We start from the raw sequence: 19,112 nt of genomic DNA, 5'->3' as shown, positions 1-19,112 counted from the left end.
GGGATAGCAACCTTTCAGAAACTCAGATGAAGACCCAGCAACAGGAGTTATCCTCTCTGACAGAAAAGTACCAATATTGACAAAATAATTATTGAAAGCACATGCAATATCAAAAGGGTATGTGTATATTCTAATTTCATCAATAAATTGGGATGGAAAAGTGGCTGAAGCCTTTTTCCTATTTAGGAGCTGATTGATGACTCCCCATGTAGTTTTGATGTTATTTGAGGCTTCATTAAACTTTTTGGTGAAATATTTTTTCTTTGCAGTTCTAATTAAATGGTTGTATTTATTTCTGTACATCTTATAATTGGCAATATTCATAGGAGAAGGATTTTTGATAAATTTCTTAAACAACCTATTCTTAGTTAGTGCAGACTTGTTGAGACCTGGAGTAAACCAGGCTTTTCTGAATGTACTGACTTTTTTGTATGCATACTAGCCAAAGGAAAACACCTGTTAAATATTGCATTAAATGATAGTACAAATGACTGATATGCTAGATTGGCATCATCATGAGTATATACATTATCCCATGGAACATCACCAATGAGCTCCTCAAATCGGTCAATGCTTCTTTTGTTAAATACTCTGCACCTTAAAGATTTTTCTCTTTTCTGATGTTGAACTGAGGTGATTGAAGTGAAAAGAAATATTGGAAAATTATCAGATATATCAGAGTACAGAACACCAGACTTCCACACATTAGTAAGAGAGTTGGTAAATATATTATCAATAAGGGTTGCTGATGAAGAAGTTAACCTAGTAGGTTTAGTGATTAGGGGGTATGGGGAATTTGCATACAGTATATTCAGAAAATCTGCAGTGGGTGAATGAAACTCACTGTTAAACAAATTAATATTGAAGTCACCTAGAAGGAAACATACTTTACCTTCTTGGTTAATTTTGTCCAAGACGCGAGCAAGACTAGAATTAAAGTTTTTAATGTTTGTGTCTGGAGGCTTGTAAATGCAACCTATAATGACACTTTTACCATCTGTGACCTGCCCAACTGGATGGTAAGGCTAATCCAACCTTAACCTGGGCTCCCCCCAAGACCACCTACTCTATACAGGTCAACACACAGATAAGTGTAAAGAAATTAAACAGAGACGTGGCTTCGAATACAATTGTATCAAAATTTATTTTAAAAGATCAATTTAAAAAAATGACAGTAATGTTGTAATACAACCAGAGACCAATTTATTAATATAATAAAGTTAATATCTGCCAAGTAGGTATTTAAGAGTTTAAAATACCTCCCACACCCTCACGATCATGCTGTGTCTGTGCGTATAATAAAAAAATGTATATTCAAAGTACTCCTCACTCTAAAGAAAAACAAAAAAAAAATATCGATGGCCAAAAAGCAAAACCTCCTATCTGAAAAATGCACTTTTTTGAGAAAACTAAAAAAAAACTTGTTTTCTTGCAGAATGCTATTTGTTAAGGATACCTTAACAAATTTGGACTATATTATTATATTATGTGTTAATAATACCGACTAGATATTAATGTCTCACAAAGTGCAGACAGGAGCTTTTGAACTTGGTGCAAGTTGGAAGAGGTTCTACAAAACGATGCTCTAAATTAAGTTAATAGTTAAAATTAAATTAAAAATAAAATTAAGTTTGTTTTCAGGTAAAAAGATGTAGTAAATGTAATAGTTCCTACATTGTAGTATACTAGGGTCAGAATTCCTTAAGTGGGAAATTCCTTAAATTCAGTGTATTTGCTTCCTCGTCCACTGGAAATGAATGTTCAGTGATTGTGTAACTCACTCGTGCTGTAGCCTCTCTACACATCCAGGGACTCTGCGTTGTGTTTTTGTTTTGTTGTGTGACTTTTCTGTCACAAGGAAGGGCGGGATTATCTTGCAGACAGACTGAATATGAGCAGCCTTCCTTGTTCTCATCATCCAAAGTGAAATCTGCCAATCAAAAAATTCTGCAGATAGGAGGTTTTGTGCTTTGGCCATCGATATGAACCATCTTAATAACTGAAAAGACAAGACAGTATAAGAAAAAGATTTCTGAAGCAGTGTTTTTATTAAACTGCTATCTTAAATAACATCTTAATTATGTTCATCTCCAGTAAACAGCGAAAACAAATGAACAAAAGATATCCGGTTGTGAATCAATCAATTAATCAATTTTATTGAAAGTGCAGAATCACCATGCAGCATGGTCCCAATACACTTTACAGTTATGAAGAATTCATAAGACAAGACATATAGCTACCAATTTACAATAATAAAAATTAAAAGTGAAACAACCACATCAAAAACATCAATGTTAAATGGATGTTAAAAGGTGATGGGCCTGGCTAAGTTTTAGGGGAGGCTGTAATGAAGTGAATAAAGGTAGGTTTTCAGCCTGATTTAAAGATTTCAACTGAATGTGCTTCTTAAACATGTAATGGAAGGCCATTCCAGAGATAAGGGACACGGTAGGCAAATGCTCAGAAGCCAACTGATTTTTTGTTAACTGAAGGAATGACCAGAAAACCAGAGAGCGAAGAGGGTGGGCTGGTGTATATGATGTAATTAGCTCAGATAGGTAAGGTGATGCAAGTTCATGCAAGGCCTTATAAGTTAAAAGAAGAACCTTAAAATCAGCTTTAGCTTGCACTGGTAACCAGGGAATAGAAGCCAGAATGGGTGTTTCATGGTCATATTTTATAGTTTTTGTCAAGATTCTAACTGCACAATTCTGAACAAGCTGCAGACTTCTAGGAAGACCAGAAAAAAGGACATTACAATAATCAAGTCTGGAAGATACAAATGTATGGATTAATGTTTCAGCATCACACAGATGATAGAATAGGTTGGATTTTGGCAACATTACTAAGATGAAAAAATTCTGTATTGGTAATAGCCTTGATATGAGAACGCAATGTCAGATGGGAATCAAAAATCACTCCTAGTTTTTTGACGATGATGACGCATCGGTAACATTAACTACATTAGTTAGGTAGCAAACGTTAGCTAGCTAGCACGTTTATTTACCTTTCTGTTTTTCTCTCTTTCCCTCTCTCCTCCACCCTTCCTCTTTTTCGAATATCTATCTTGCTGTTATTTTGCGGTCATTTAGCCATCCCTAATGTACTTGCTGCCAAAGGGAAAGGGACGTGAAAAGTCCTGGTGCTCCCGATTGCCAGTCCGGGTCTGACGTTGAGTTCTATTTGATAAATATGAATGAAAACCATGAAAGCACTGTCCCCTGGATACCAATATGTTTCTCCAAGTGACTTAGAAGTATGCTGTGATCCATGGTGTCAAAAGCGGCACTCAAGTCAAGAAGCAGCAACAATGATGTTCAGTCAGAATCAACTAGGCAGTTAAGGCAGTTTCAGTAGAATGACGGGACCGAAAGCCAGACTGAAATTTATCAAAAAGATTGTTGTTGGATAAGTAGGCAGTAAATTGATCAGCGACTACTCTCTCAAGTAATTTTGACATAAAAGGAAGATTGGAAATTGGTCTATAATTGTTCAGAATTTGCGGATCAACATTAGGTTTTTTAAGCAGCAGTTTAATAATAGCAGTTTTAAAAGCTGAGGGAACCGAGCCTATGGAAATTGACTTACTTATAATATCAAGAATACGACTAGATGAAACAGATAACAGTTCCTTAAAAAGATTAGATGGTATAGGGTCTAATATTCAGGTTGTAGGTTAGGAAGCAGTTACTAGGCTGGTAAAGGCATCAGGGGAAATTATTTCAAACTGTGAAAAGGTGCAATTGGTCCAAGTCACAGTGCCTGCATCCATCAAAGTATTGGAGAGTTCATAGCCATCACTCTGAGAGGAGTGTGGACTAGTGACTTTATCTCTAATTGATGCAATCTTATTTGTGAGGAATGTTAGAAATTCATCAGCATTGTATGAAAAAGCTATTGGCAGGGATGTTCTGTGTGAGTTTAGCGAAAGTGTCAAACAGAAACCATGGATTTTTTTATTAATGTTAATCAAGTGAGAGAAATGTACTGTCCTAACAGCTAAAAGTGTATGTTCATACCTCTTAAAGCTCTTAACTCAGGCAAGACAATAAGTCTCTTGTTTTGTTACACGCCACCTGCGCTCAAGCTTTCTACAGATCTGTTTGAGTGCATGAGCGTCATCTGAAAATCATGGCGCTGATTTAATCTGAGTACATTTTCTGGTTGTAAGAGGAGCAAGAGCGTCAAGCATTTTGAGCAATGTGATATTCAGATTGTCTGTGAGATGATTAAGGGAATCAGACTGAACACTTAGTTGGAGTGCAGAGAGAAACTTTGAAAAAGAAACAAGTGATCAGAAACTGAAACCTGTAAAACAGATGAAACATCAACATCAATACCCTTTGAAAAGAAGGTCCAGTGTATTTCCATTGTTGTGAGTAGCATCCTTTACATGTTGAGTAGAGTCTAGACTATTAACAAGGTCCATAAATTCCGCTCGCTCTAAAATCTGAACAGTCATTTATATGCAAGTTAAAATGACCCAGTAAAATAACTCATCATATTTGACAAGAGTAATTGACAAAAATTCAGAAAATTCAGACAGAAAATTAAGATTGTGCTTTGGGGGTCTATAAATGGTTAATGCAAGAATGTGTTGTTGAGTTCTAATAGTCATGGCTAAATATTCAAAGGTTGAGAAATCTCTAAGAGTGCGTTCAGTGCAGTTGACCAAATCAGAGAAGCCTTGCCTTGTCTAGCGGAGAATGAAAATCTATAGTCTGGGGGAGAAGCCTCATTAAGTGTTGCTGAGGCAGTGGATGAGAGCCAACATTCAGTGAGAAACAGAAAATGTAGACCATATTGAGAAATAATATCACTAATCTAGAAACACTTACTAGAGAGCGATCTAATGTTCAATAATGCAAACTTCAAACTTTCATCTGAGGAGGACATAGAAGGTGCAGGGTCAAGCTTCTTCAAACTGATTTGCACTAAGTTTTTAGTCCTAGGCGTACTTCTTTGATGTAGAGTGTAGGCATAAGCTCGAGTTGTGTTACATAGGACAGGCATGTTGAGGTGGAGGTCACAGTGTGTAAACTTGGTGGGGCCATGTTGTTTATTGTTATGTTTGTTATTAATAACGACAAGAATTATTGAATTGTTAGGAAAATCAACGGGTCCAAGTCCAGTAGGAAAAGTATTACCGTTGGATGTGGAACTAAAGCAATACTGACTAGGACCTGGCAGACATCAATCTCTGGCGGACTGGTCAGGTGGACAGTAGCGGTCAGTAGATGCAGTTGTGTGGACATGCTGTAATCCATATAAGATGTTGGCAGAGAGCAAACGGCTGCCAGTTTTGTTTAAATGGAGCCTGTCTTCTCCAAAAAGATGCATCCTGTCCCAGAAGACATTAAAATTGTCTATAAAGACTCACAGACCAGTGTTGAGACTGAGCCTGCTGAACCGCCCCATTCCCCGGCCACAGGTGGGGGTTGGGCCAGAGATGAGGACACTGCGATGGAACTGTTTTACTATGGTAAAAAGATGTAAAAAGCCCTGCTTTAATAACTCAGACTGCTGTTTTGCAATGTCATTGTTACCTGCATGGATAATCATTTTATGAGCCTCAGGGTGGGATTTTATGATGTCCAAAATGTCCAGAACGGTGGCACCAGGAAACAACAAAGTGTGACCCCCCCACAGTCTCACATTCCTTACAATCAAGTCTCCGATAACGAGAGTCATCGGGAACGGTAGCCGGAGGATGGGCTTTAGCAGCGGGGCAGTGAGCAGTGTCATCAGGCTCTAGGGGAGACACAGCTCCAACATCTTCAGTGGTAGGACAGGGACCTGCTCCTTCAGTCCTGTCAGTCTCCTCCATCTTCCTCCTCTCCCTCTCCTCGCCTGTTTTCGGTAACATGTTATTTTATTAAACTCAGATTTACAAGAACCACTTTAATTTTGTATTTGTCTGAACTGGCAAAATCTTCTCACCTGACTGGCCTTTGGCAGAGCTGCTGCCTTTTTTTGAAGAAATGTCGTAGATCCATCTACAGGTTGAGGAATTGAGGGATATAAAATTGCATTATGATCAACACAGTGTGACCTTTTCACTGGCATTAACTGATTATAAACAGTAATCTATGCCTACTGTTATGATTGTTTTGAAATATATGCCTTAAGAAGCATATAAAAGCAAAGTATGTAAAGAACTGTCAATAACATTATTTCTATCTCTTTCATTCGTTCACACTTTGGCTGGCTGGCTTGTCTGCTGGTTAGTACAGTGGAAACCACTTATCGATGGCCAAAGCGCAAAACCTCTTCCGATTGGCGGATTTCACTTTGGATGATGAGAACCAGGAAGGCTGCTCATATTCAGTCTGTCTGCAAGGTGACCTTCTGGGCCCAGCATAGTGTGGTGTCGGGGCAGGTTTTTTTTATTACATTTTGTGCCCCTTTGCCTTGACTAACAGTTTGCCTCTTTTCTTTGGACAGGAGCTGCTGGTCCGGTGTGGCGCGTGGCTGACTGATCCCCGCAGTGGCGGTCCCTTCACTTCCTGTACAGTAGTGCACTTGGGTGTCAGTCAACGGTGTGTGGTTTTCACGTGTGGTGTGTAGCATCAGGACCCTTCCCCTCAGTTAGTCATCTCCGCCTGGTGAGCCCTCAGCCCCGTGCCTAGTGTCTGCACTTTATCAGCAAACTTAACCAAACCATTAAGGGGGCCCTTAAGGATTGTGCAATATTTTGCCACTTATTATTATATTATTCATTTGCATCATCACCAAGAGATTTTATTCAAGGTTTGAAATTTTTAAGTGTTGTTAGTAAACTTTTTTTTGTATAATTTTTTTTTGGAATACCAACAGTGAGAGTGATGAATGATTCTTTGCTCAGTGTTGGAATGTAGCATATGTACGTGCTGTTATCACAGAGCTCCACTTTGGAGAGTTTCAGTGAAAAATTTCCGTTCTTCAGTTCCTTGGTGAACAGCGATGTTCTCCTTTTGTAGGATAAGGTTTGATCAGCCAGCTCGTCCTCGCCATCCTGCCATACGTGAACAAATCTGGGGTTCAGGTCAGGTCTCCACCACTCCAGAGTCATGGAAACAGCACTCAGGTTCCAGGTGACATGGCAAAATTATGTCCTCACCTACTGCTGCCACTATCCGCTGAGATGGATCAGCCACCTTATATAGACCTTTGAAGAAACAGATCTTGTTTTAATTCCATCTGTCCTTTCTACGCTGGCCAAGAGAGCTCCATACACTGCAACTTAACCCCTGTGATTTGTCATCACTGGCTTAATTTCCTCATTGTTTTCAGTTTCACAGACTCTGCTGAATGTGTAAAATTAACAACAGTATGGCAAACTCTTTCTTTTTTTTTTTCTTTTAGATTTGAGGTCTTTCCTTACAAGCTAGGTTTAACTGTTTGCTTTGATACAATTTGTTGGAAATTATAGTTGAATTTGATTTTTTGTTTGTTCTCCTGGCTGGATTAGGAACGGTCATTGGGTATCAAGCTAATATAACAATGTTAGAGCTGTTAAACATGGTCTGAACAGAACATTAGGGTTAAGAAAAAACAGGTAAAGACACAAAAAACACAAATTAAGAAAACATTTTCACCATTTCAACAACACAGAAAAAAATGCAGCAGTAAAAAAAAAACAAAATCACACAGAATAGAAATAATACTGCCATAGCTGTGAATATTGCATCAGGAAATATTTACCTGCAGAAGACTGTAGGAGAAGAAGGGAGATAATGATGTGATGGAGAAGCAAAGCTCTGAAGGACTGTCCATCAGTCAGGTGAATCATCCTGGACTTCTGTCAATCCAAAAAAGATAAAAGAAAACTAACAAATATGTGATCAATGAATGAGGAATAAGAAAAGACTTCAGCCAATATATATGCAGACACTGAAGACAGACTCAGTTTCACACTGCAAGGTGAAGACTGACTTTCAATATGCTGTTTCTCACTCTTTGACCCTCCTGCTTCATCTTTCTGTTGTGCAACACTTTTCTAACCACATCCGGTGTGACATTTTATCTCAGCGACAGATGGACAGAAAGAGAAACTAAATGATATTTGAATAGTGGGTGTGGGAATGAACTCTTATCTCTCTCATTGTGTTCAGATTGTCAGTTTGACTGAGTTTGACTGAGTCTGAGACTTTCAACCTTTTAAACATGGTACATTTTACTCCACAACATTTATCTGACAGTTGTTGTTACTCTGCAGATTAAGATTTCATTTACAAAAGACATGATCAGCCTCTAAAATATACTGATCTGTTATAAACTTAAGTTCCCAACAGTAAACAGGCTACAGCAGTTCAGATTACATCAACCTCCACCAACTCCAACAGTGAAATCTTTCATAACTCATAATCCTTCTTATGTGTTAATGTAACTGTAATAATAATCATATTAAATCATGTGTGGTCTTAAAAAACTCACAAAAAACTTTTAATTTAAAGTTAATCGAAATTTAAATGAATTTTGATGACTTAAACATATATAGAAAACATATAAACAATAAAATACAACAAAACAAAAACTACATAAAAATATGAAAGTAAAGAATATATCACAAAATCTCACAAACAAAGACGCTCAGGTTTTTCTGACCACAGGTACTCTTTTTGGTACTTTTTATTCTGTTCATCTTATAATGAAAATACAGTATGTATATGTTAAAAAAACAGTGTCACATTATTTCCTCCATTTGGACAACATGTTTGGACTAAAAAAAGAAAAACAGGAATATCTGTAAAATTATTTGGTGATATGAAAACTTTTCTAGCTAGCTAAGAAGGAGCTGTGTGAGCTGAAATTATTCTCAATAATAAATATGAAAGCAACACTGAGTTTAAAGAGCTTCAATATCAAAGCTTCTTGTTGAGTTTTGCAGTGAAGCAGACAGATTGTGCAGCTTTTATTTTTGTTAACTGCCCAGGAGGTGCTGCTGTTTCATTACTGTCACAGAGAAGGTTGTGACTCACTTTTAGCCTCGTCTCTGGATATGAGTCTCAGTAAGATGGTGAACAGCAGTTACAGAGTTCCCACCACCAGGTGGCACATGAGTCTGGAGACACAGGAGGGAAACTGCAGGAGCACCTGGATCTGCTGAAGGTAAAGTTTAGTAGTTTAGTTTAAAAATGTCACATTTGAGTATTTTATTTTTAATCCATTTTAGAACACACAGCAAGGAATATTATGCACTGATATATTGGCCTCATGACCTGCATGTAATGTTGAACAGGATGAGACTTTTAAAAAGTGAAGTAAATACAGTAACTCTGGTTAGAAATATACAGATTGATGTCTAGAAATATTTCAATCTGGCACATTTGGAAAGAGTACTCACAAGATTCTTCATCACGCCAAAAATACAATCCAAATTTACAATATTAATTCAATTGAACTGTAGAGAAGAAGACCACTCACATATCTTCTTTTTTCTGCCTAATACTAAAATGTTCTGGCAATTATTTATAATCTGCATCTGTTCTTTGTTCTCTCTCCCGCCACATTTGTTTATGTACAGTAAAATATATAAATCTTGTAAGAATGCTCGAACTATGAACATATAATACTATATATGTAAAACTACATTGTGCCCTCTCGCAAAAAAGGTTGTTTCTTTTTAAATTGCACATTTTCCCACCTTGCATCTTTGTGCCTCGTTCTATATATGAAAAATCATATGTTTCACAGTGATGTAGAGACTTAATTTCATACCAGACATTAAAACATCACATTCAAAACATGTAATTGCTTTAAATAGTCAAGCTATCTTTATTCCTCTCAGGTCTGTATTACTATTACTATAGTTACTAAAGTCGCCCTCCACTCAAAACACTGTTTTTCTTCTTGTTCATTCACTTGGATATTAATTTTTTTTTTTTTAAATATTTGCATTTTCATTTTAGATTCTGGATTTTCCTGGCAGACACTTTGTAGTGTAGTTTGGGTAGTACACTGGCTTAACAAAACAATGTGGTGGCCTACACTATGGGTCGTAGCTTCCTGTGGAGGAGGGGTAGCTATGGCACCGTTGAGTGGCTCTAGTGGGCACAACAGATTTTAACATGCACTAACCGCGATGCAGGGCAGTAACAGTCAAAGTAATATTTCTTAAAGTTGACTCAGGCTTGAATGCATGGCAGTAACAGCTAGAGGATAACTTCTAAGTTTCACAGGGCTGGTGGCACACTGTGTTTGATTAAAAAGGGGAGAACCTGAATTAACAGCCAATTCTGACAGCTTGACTAGATTGCATTGAATATGTGGTATTCGAATGCTGAACCGAAATTCTTACACTTCCTACAGAGAGAGAGTACACTTAAGAGAGTACACTTCCTGAGTGACTAGCAGCAACAACAAGCTCTTAGTGTAACACTATGAGGAACACTGTAAATGCCTACAATGTTAGCTATCAATAACTCAAGATTTGGGTTACCAATTGCTTTAGCTAAAATTGATTTGAAAATTCAAATCTTATCACAATGCGCTTGTTTGCAAGTACAGCTAGATATCTACTCCTGTGGCAGACTAGTTGTGTTGAATATAAAGGCTTTTGGATCATCTAAAGGTTTTAGATTCAAAAATTTAATTTCCCAAAATTATGCTGAAATTAATATTGCACAATTATGAATAATTACCAACAATACTCTGCCTCACATGGGGCACCACTTTGTTGGACACTGGCTACAAGTTTGGCTTTCAGCAATGATTAATGATTATCAAAGATAATTATTTATTATCAAAATCAATAAAAACATTGATAAGAATTAATAATAATGGGGCACCACCCTGGAGTCAGGAAAAAAGATAGCCAATTCAGTCTCAAAATTTACTAAGCTATCAATTTGGAACTCTGATTAATAATTAACAACAACTAGTTAAGGTCGAAGGATTCTGGAGTTCTTTGCAGAGCAGAGCGTGGCAAAACTCATACATATACATTATTTAACAAAAAGAGAAAAGAGCAAGATACACTATAATATTAATCTAGCTAAATGTACCCATATATAAGTGTATGTGTGTGAGTGAGAGTGTGTGTGTGTGTGTATGTGTGTGTGTGTGTGTGTGTGTGTGTGGAGCAAGCCTTAATGGCATCATTCACCTCTTTTTCATGGAAATTTTGATCAAATATCATTTCCACAGAAAAAATATTTCAACTAAGCACAAGTAAATGTCTCCAGAGCTTTGGTTTAGAGCTGACAAGTCCTCCAACCAGCAGCAGGCAAACAATGGATAGAGAAATTGACTGTTACTATTCACAGGAAGGAAACATTGTGCGAACACTGTCACTTAAGACATAGAGTATGAAGGGGAAGTATTAGTATTCACTTCATATGAGCAAAGGCAAGAAGACATTGATTTAAGGTAGTTTTTGTCATTCACCTTCCTCTCACAGTTACCAAGCATATAATCAACTTATCAATTTCATACAGACAGTTAACAAATTAAAGGAAAAACCAGTACAGGTCTGAATGCTTGACCCCTGGCTCTGTTATGCTGTGGGGGGCATTTTGCTGGCATGGTATGGGTCCAAATCAATACAAAGTTGTTTTGAGTGATCACCTTTATCCTGTGATGAAACATTTCTATCCTGAAGGGAGTGGTCTCTTCCAGGATGCCCCAATTTACAGGGCACGAGGGGTCACTGACTGGTTTGATGAGTATGAATATGATGTGAATCATATGCTATGGCCTTTGCAGTCACCAGATCTCAACCCAATTGAACACCTATGGGGGATTTTGGACTGATGTGTTAGACAGCGCTCTCCACCACCATCATCAAAACACCAAATGAGAGAATATCTTTTGGAAGAATGGTGTTCATCCCTCCAGTAGACTTCAGAGACTGTAGAATCGATGCTAAGGCACACTGAAGCTGTTCTGGAGGCACGTGGTGGCCCAACATCTTACTAAGACACTTTATGTTGGTTTTTACTTTAATTTGTCACCCATCTGTATAAAGGTTAGTGTATACTTATGATACTATGTTTGTGAGACATGGAAGTCAAGATTTTTCATTTAACTTTGATAATAATGTGCAATGTTGTGTCTATTATCTGCTAACAAATAAAATGCATATTTTCAGCTTTGACTAAACTTCTGTGAAATCATTTATATGGTGTGAAAAATACCAATTGGATTTTGGGATACAAATTTCAATACTAACATAAACTCACAGACTGAGAGAGGTTTTTCTGTGCTCATTGAAAATCCAATTTTCAGGGGTTTGGAGCCAATCGTGGTGCACATATACTGATAATAGCCTTTAAAGTGAAGCAGAAGACGTTATGGCCCAGCAGTTAAACTTCTGAAATGATATATATTTTACATATTATTGAATGTTTGTTTGGCAGATCATTCATAAGCTAAGCTGCAGGACAAGACATGTGTCCATGTTTGTAAGTAACATTTAGGTCTAATGCTGACGCTCATTGTGCACAAAAAGGCTTTTCACACATTTTGTATATCATCACAGTAGGAAGCTGTGGTTTGTGATGTGAAATAAAACCCCCCAGCCTGCTGCTCAGTCAGTCAGTTCATCTAAAAGCAGCCAAGCAGCATGGAGATCACAGCACTGTGTGCTGTCATTGGTGAGTACTGCAAACCTGAACTCTGATTAACTCGTGTTTTTAACCTGTGTTATAAATCAATTATAAAATTGATAAAGTCTGGTCTGTGATGATATGTATTCTTTTAATGTTGATAAAGGAGGAAGTGCTTTGTTTTACAGTTGAGTTTATATTAGAATACAAAAGAGTATATGTAGTAGTAGCAAGAATAAATACTTTGATCCGACACAAAATCAATTGGCAACTTTGATAATCGGCTAACCGTTTGTTATTTTTTTCAAGAAAATATTCCAATAGCTTTTCAATTGTTAGGATTTTATATCATTGTAAACTGAATATTTTGGGGTTTGGGACTGTAACTCAAAAGAAAAACAACATTTGAAAACATCAGGAAGTTGTGACAGACATTTTTCACTCTTTTCTGGCATTTTAAAGACCATGTGATTAATTGAAAGAATCATCAGCTTGATCAATGATGAAATCAATCATTAGTTGCAACATTCCTACTGTATAACAAATACTAATGAATTACTGTACCTATTACTACTATTTCCTTTTTGTACCAATATCTTTGTGAAGGCCCAGTCACATGTCTTTTAGGTTGAGTTGTGCCCCTGCAAACCATTTCATTTGATCCCATGTTTGTCATTAGGTAATGCTAGTCAAAGTCAAATGCAGTACAGAGTTTAAGGGCCCTATCTTAGGCCCTACGCAAGTCTCTTTGCTATTATAAGACCGAGGCAGTTGTCATTTTCCACACCCATGTAGTTAAAATAGCAGAGGCACTTCCACCCATCAGTGTGCCCATGGGCGTGTTGGTCTAAAAGTAAGGTGTCTTGAGACAGCAGAGAGTGATTGCGCTATTGACCAACAAAAACCTGGTCAAAAGTCAATGGCGTAATGTTTCACTGTTATTTTAACGGCACATTACCAGGACGGTAATGTGCACCTACAGAGGCGGGCGCACAACCTACACTCTGCTTGTTACACATACAGGACGTGCAGCAACACACAAACATGCAAAAGGTAACAAATAAAAGGATTACAATGTGAAAAATTATTATTGTGTATATTAATATATTTTAAAAAATACATGTCATAATGCTTAGTTATATTATTTATCAGAATTAACTAATCGCAGTAATGATGGACTAAATTGTTTACTTATTTGACCAAATCGTGGCAATACATGTAGGTATTTAAACAGTTTTATAGTTTTCTGTCTTGCAGCTGCCCTGAGAGTCCTTCCCAACAGATCTCAGTTTTTTCAGTATGAGTCTTTCTCCCTGAGCTGTGGGGAGCCGGGGAAGTTTTCTCATTGGAGAGTTATAAAGAACACATCTACATTAATAAACAAAGAGTGTCCCCTGTCCTGGAATGGAAGAAATGAATCTCACTGCTTCATCGATGACCTTTACCCATCTGACACTGGAGTGTACTGGTGTGAGTCTGGAACAGGAGGACGCAGCAATGTCGTCAACATCACTGTGACCGGTGGGTTTAAACAAACAACCAGCTTTACTGAGTTTTTTGGGGGAAAAAACATCATTCTTTTAGGGGTGAACTTACAAGATATTTTGCTGACAAGTGACCTGCTGGGCTTTGTGATCAAACAAATGATAACAGAAACATAATGGCTGCGGTTTAATGTTAAAGAATAAGTCTGACAATTTTCTATACTTTTCTTATCATCAACAAATTTCATGATTAGAGCTAAACCAACAATGAACTGATCTACTAACAAGTATTGTGTGTGTATCCAAAGCCTGATATATCTTATTTTTCTGTGCCGTAGACCTCCACTATTGTCCAAAAACTCTTAAAAACACGTCAGTGAGCCGCAATGCTGCACTGGGTGACACATTCCTTCATCATGAAGAGTTTGATCACGTTAATTTGTTTAGAAACAGCTCCAAAGAGTAAGAAAAGTGGTCAAGTTTTCAGTCTCAGGAGAGTAGTTCAGTGTAAGGCAGACGCCACTGAGCAACTGCGGGAACGTGGTTCTGTTTACGGCTTCACTCCCTTGTTGTTCTACATATTACAACCTCTTGTCTTTGTACTACATTATACATTTCTCAAAGAACTTCAGTTACACATCGGCAGGTACAATCTATTTTGTTGATCTAATATGAGGACTTTATAGTACAGAGACCTCAAAGTTACAATTTTTTATTGCAGGTGCACAAGTTCTTTCTGCCTGTCTGTCATTCAGCTGGTCCTGTAATCCTGGAGAGTCCTGCCCTTCCTGTGATGGAGGGAGATGATGTGACTCTGAGCTGTAAGAATATAAATACCATGACTTTCTCCTCCAACCTCACCACTTCTTTCTATAAAGATGGCTTTCTCATGGCAACCAGCTCTACAGGAAACATGACCATCCACAGTATTTCTCAATCTGATGAAGGATTCTACAAGTGTAACATCTCTGGAGTTCGACAATCACCAGACAGCTGGCTGGCTGTCAGAGGTGAGAGCAGACTTAACTTCATATATATATATATATATATATATAAATAGGGAACAACTGTTTCATAATGAAATATCCACCATTATTATTTGAAAAAAAGCACTTTACATCTATCTCAACATCCTGGGAAATGTGTTGGTTTACTTTGTCTTACCATGATGAGATGATTGGTAAACGTGAAAGATGTATCTAGAAAGTACAAAACCTGCCATTCATGTAGACACAGTTCTTTTTTCCTTTGCATAGAGGCCAACTTGTGGCGTGTCTGTTTTGAAGCAGGACATTCTGAGCCGCCTCAGTCCCCTCTTGCACGCTTTCTATTTCCTGTGGTGGGCGTCTGCATCTCGCTTGCCTCGCTGATAGTGCTCTACCTCTGGAGGAACCACAAAGGTCAGGTGGTTTTCATGTAACACATATTTTCTTACTTTCTCACAGCATTAAATATATACATTTAAAATCACCCGGTCACCATCACTGCTGTAGCACCTCACTTGTAAACTTGCATATAACACTGTCATTTATGTAAAAGAATCTCACGGTTTGAATGTTTTTGCCGAGAAATATGTCATCGTATGCCCTTAAAATAAGATAAAAGAAAACTTCATTGTCCAATCACATGAAAATTTGTCTTGCATCACATGCTCCAACAATCATCAACAGCATTAAAGAACATGAACAAGAACAAGAAACTCCAGCAGTCATCACAGTCCTTCACCTGTCCGTCTTCACCTGTCCATTGTCATTAACACACATATACAGATCCTACATCCAAAATGTCATATTATTGCGAGCAGAAAGCAAGAGAGCACAGGGTGGGGGGTGAGGGGGTGATCATAGTCATTGTGTGTCATAGAGTTAGGAACAAAAGAGTGCTTGTACTTATTCATCTTGCAGCCTGGCACCCTAAAGCGCCCCCCAGAGGGCAGAAGTTGGTACTCCTCGTGTGGGACATGAGAAGGGTCCATGGTGATTTTTTCAGCCAGTCTTAGGGTACTCTTAGGGCAGCTGTTTAGGAAGGAGAGAAATCCTGGCTTTCAGTTGGACTGGGAAGCCACTGAACCAGACTGAGCCTCCGTAGTCTGGTAATACAGGTTATAATCTAATAAATTTGATGTTTCAGGGAAAATTAACCACTAGACTTACTGTGCTGTGAGCTATTCTGCCATTAGCTGCACTACCAAAAAACTGAGACTTTGGAAAAATGGGAAGTAAAAGCTTTTGCTTTTCCCAAACATCTCTGTAACATCTAAACATCCAAACATCTATTGTAATTTATTCATATTGATATCATATTAAATTATAATGCATCAATAATAGTTTAATGGTTTCGGACATACTATATTTTTATATGTATGTAAATACACTGCAAGTTGATAAAAACACTTAATCTACTCATTCATACTTCATTCTGTGTTACACAACAAAGAAGTCACCGCTGAGGTTTGGGGAGTTATATCATGTTTGTTTGAAGACTTTTCTCCTTAATACATCCATGGTTTTAACAGGCGACCCATCTGATGTGATATTAAAATGTCTTTCTTTCTGAGACAGCTGTCCGTCTGCTTTTCCACTCATTCAAACCGTGTTTCTCTGTTAGTCTCTCTGTGTTGGAAGGTTAACATTTGCTGCTATGTCCCCAGACTATCCCACAGTGCATCACACAACCTGAGTAAGTTGCTCCTCATGATCCACGATAGCGATATTTGTGAAACAGCCTGTTGTTGTAGAACCTGGAACAAAGAGAACAAATACATGTTCCCACACAATAACAACCTTCTTATATACCTGAGAATATCATCATGCTGCTGTACTGCTGTTTTATAGAAATATTTTTTTACTGCGGTGAAATCAAACATGAACATTTCCATCTCCAGTGTTTCCTTCATTATTTCCATCATTACTGTAGTGTCAATTAGCTGCTCTATTTCACAATAACTCCCTTAAAAAGTATCTGAATTTAAATGTCTAAAACCAGCTGGTGTGTAACAGTAACATGTTTTGTGCTGCAGGTGAAATTGACCCTGCAGTTGTGATGTACACTGTCACCAGCACAAGAAAGTGCAACCGAATAGGTAAAACCACACACACACACACACACACACACACACACACACACACACACACAAACAATGCTAAGGAAAGATAAGATAGTTTATTGACTCCCGGGGGGGAATGCAGGTGTTACAGGAGCACAGAGAAGTGTGGGTGAATAGAGAAAATGTAAGTAGAATAGAAAATAAGACATTAAAGACATCTTTCCCAAATAAAGAGCAACAGCTGATATAAAGGGATGTAAAAAGTAACAGGACAAAAATTCACAAATGTTAACATTTTTTCAGTGAGATTTCAGTGAGTTTTTCTTATAAAAACAGTGTTAAGTTTTGGTTTTTAGTGGATTGTGTTACTTCTATTGGATAATCTCTTTATCTATTATAAGATAGCACTGAATCATCTGTTCATTAAAGAAATGGATTCCAGCAAAGTAGGCAACACAGGCACTAATGCTGTGTCCAAAACCTTCACATTAAAAGAAGAGCATGAACCTTGCAGTCTTGAATAAGCTTAAAAATAGACTCAACCAGTCCCTGCCTGGTTTAAGAACAACTCTTTTATGAGACACGTCAATGTCACGTCTATTCACAATAAAGTAAATCATGTTCATAATTACAGAGTAGCTAAAACAAACAAAACCACATCAAAGTAGAAGCAAAGCAAAAGCAACATTTTGTAGATTGGAGATGAGTTCAGATTCTGATGAGCTCAGCCCCACTGAACTGCACTGTTTGCTGCACTCTTCTTGTCATCATGTCATCATCAGTGTTGGGGTTGTTACTCAAAAAATGTAATGTATTACACATTACTCGTTACTTTTTTAAAAAGTAATGCATTACTTTACTCAATTACTCCCTGTGAAAGGTAATTAATTACACTACTCGTTACATTACTTTTGCATTATTCCTCAACAACGCCTGAGATGCATTGTTGTGTAATTGCCAGTTACCAATAACGTTAAACCTTACATATGCCCACATATCAGAGCAAATCCCTATATTAATAAGGAGGACATACAAAAGAAAAAGTTTTCCTGTCTGATGATGGTGGCCGTCCGTTCCCTGTTATCAGTATTTTGCTGAGTATGTTTCTGAAAGACGGCGATTCCACTGTAGAAACAGGCAGCATTTCCTCTATTATGTACGATGCTACAAGCCTATTCATCTCTGCTCTTGTTAACGTTACCTGTTGAAAATCAAGCTTTGGCTGCTTGGTTGGGGTCAGCATACACTCAGTTTGAGCATCACTCTGGGTCCGGGAGTCTTTGGCTACTAGCTTTGTGTTAGCATGTTGCCTTTGCAGGTGCTGCTGTGTGATGTGTTCACAGCAGTGGATAGTTGTTTCTGGCCTGGGCACAGTTTGCACTTTACTGTCACATTCTTCCACTCAAAGTTACTTTGTAACGCGTTACACTCAACACTGGTTATCATCAATGACTCCATTTTTATTTTAAGAGCTGTAAATTAATGTACAAATGTTTAAGATGCTGTGAGGTACAAAACAGACCCCCAGCCATGTCATTTTCAAAGCAACAAAGTAAGTTAATAAGCTTCTTTTTTTGCTCCCTAAAAGTCAAAGTCAGGGCTTCAACCTGCTCTGAAGTAACTTCTACTTCCTCCTCGTGATGACACCTGATTGTTCACACATGCCCACAAACGGCCGTCTGTTATGTGGCCTTTGTTGCTAAAGTTGTTCACTTGCATATTTCGGATCAGATTCAGGATCGAACATCTACTGATGGATTTACGAAGTTTATATTTCAGGTAAAGAACAAGAAAAAAGAAATGAAATCTGACTACTACTACCGTTTACATAGCTCCCTAAAGCTGACCAATCAGGACAGAGAGTGTTCATTGGGAAGCCTTAAAAATACAGGAGATAGTCAGATGTTGCTGAAATCTTCAAAGAGCTAGTAAGAAGACCTTTAGTTAAGTTGGGCGGTCTTGACAGATCCCAGGTGTTACATGGTGAACTGATTTGCTCCACTTCCTTTTCCAGGTGAGCCACTGAGGAGGAACTCCCATTTATTCTCTTCTGTC

This window comes from Thunnus maccoyii, chromosome 22 (assembly GCF_910596095.1).
Source record: "Thunnus maccoyii chromosome 22, fThuMac1.1, whole genome shotgun sequence".
Taxonomy (NCBI): Eukaryota; Metazoa; Chordata; class Actinopteri; order Scombriformes; family Scombridae; genus Thunnus; species Thunnus maccoyii.
Note: the sequence above shows the minus strand (reverse complement) of the source record.